We start from the raw sequence: 1438 nt of genomic DNA on the forward strand, positions 1-1438 counted from the left end.
AGAAAAAAGTTAAGTTCACACATGTATATAAGTGAACCTCCCAGACAAGCCTCAAACCTAAAGATAATTACTATTAAATTTTTGGTGCATTTTCTTCTGGTCAGTTTTTAGTGTATATACAGCAATTTTGTTTGTTTTTGAGGCAGAGGCTGGCTCTTTCACCTGGGCTAGAGTGCAGTGACATAATCGTAGCTCAAAGAAACCTCAATTTCCTGAGCTTAAGCAATCCTCCTGCCCCAGCCTTTGGAGTAGCTGGGACTACAGGCGTGCTCCATTGTGTCTGGCTAATTTTTCTATTTTTTGTAGAGAAAGGGTCTTGTTCTTGCTCAAGCTGCTCTTGAACTCCAGTCCTCATGCAATCCTCCCAAAGTGCTAGGATTATAGGTGTGAACCACTGTGCCTGGCCAAGTCATTTTTTAAAACTTAAAAAAAAAATTTTTTTTACACTGAGTCAGAAAATTATTTTAATAGTTACAAAACTTTTTTTTTTAACAAAATCACTATAAAATAGCAGTTGATTTCTCCATAATTATCAGAATTATTTATATTTGAGGTCTTGGCTAAGTGAGGCTGAAATCAAGAAAAGGTCTTGGACTGTTGGCTCAGAAATCATCCTAGGAAGCCTACCCTGTTGATTCTGTCATGCTTAGCTCTTATGAGATGAGCCAATCCTTTAAATAAAAAGTCTCTCTCTTTTTTAAATTCATTCTTTGGAGGCTTGAAGTGAATTCAGCAGCGTTTATTAAACAGCTTCCAACTCCTGTCATTTACAACTTCTTCAACATTCAATTCATACTGCATCCATTTCAACTTTGTCTGCTCTTTTCTAAGTTGCTTTAATAATGTTAAATTGTCCAAATTCTTTTCTCTCTCTTCTTGGAGGTGTTTTACAATTGCTGAGGTCTGGGCTATACAATTTTTTATGACTCTCCATACTGGCATGAGCTGCCATCAAAGACTCATAAAGTTGTTTACAGGTTTGGCTGGCATCAGTTTTCCCTGCAAAGGAAGCTACTGGAACCATAGTGTTTAATTCATGTACTATTCTGTTATCAATTGTCCTCATCACCTTGAGTAATTCCTGGAACTTGGTGAACTCCTCACAGTTCACACTGCCACTGGATGCTGCCATATTGGACCAAAACTTAAATGTTTTTTAAAAAAGCCAGGCACTGTGGTAGGTACCCACAGTCCTAGCTACTCAGGAAACTGAAATGGTAACTCACTTGAGCCCAGGAGTTCAAAGATGAAGAGAGCCATGGTTGTGCCTGTGAATAGCCGCAGAACTTCACCTGGGCAGCATAGCAAGACCCTATCTCTAAACATTTTTTTTAAAAAGAGTAACAACTGGCACATGCTGTATGGTTAGTTTCTATTTTGTATTCATTTATTTCAGCTAACAAAGTCATGAGAGCATTTTCCCATCTCAGAGTCTTCT

The 1438-nt window shown here is 38.0% G+C and overlaps 1 pseudogene; it reads right to left on the reverse strand.

Moving 5' to 3' along the window:
- Positions 1 to 609: 609 nt before the first annotated feature.
- LOC100945638 lies at positions 610 to 1132 on the reverse strand (annotated as a pseudogene).
- Between the last annotated feature and the right edge of the window lie 306 nt (positions 1133 to 1438).

The sequence above is a fragment of the Otolemur garnettii genome, unplaced genomic scaffold, assembly GCF_000181295.1.
Source record: "Otolemur garnettii isolate 467f Iridium unplaced genomic scaffold, OtoGar3 scaffold00009, whole genome shotgun sequence".
Lineage (NCBI taxonomy): Eukaryota > Metazoa > Chordata > Mammalia > Primates > Galagidae > Otolemur > Otolemur garnettii.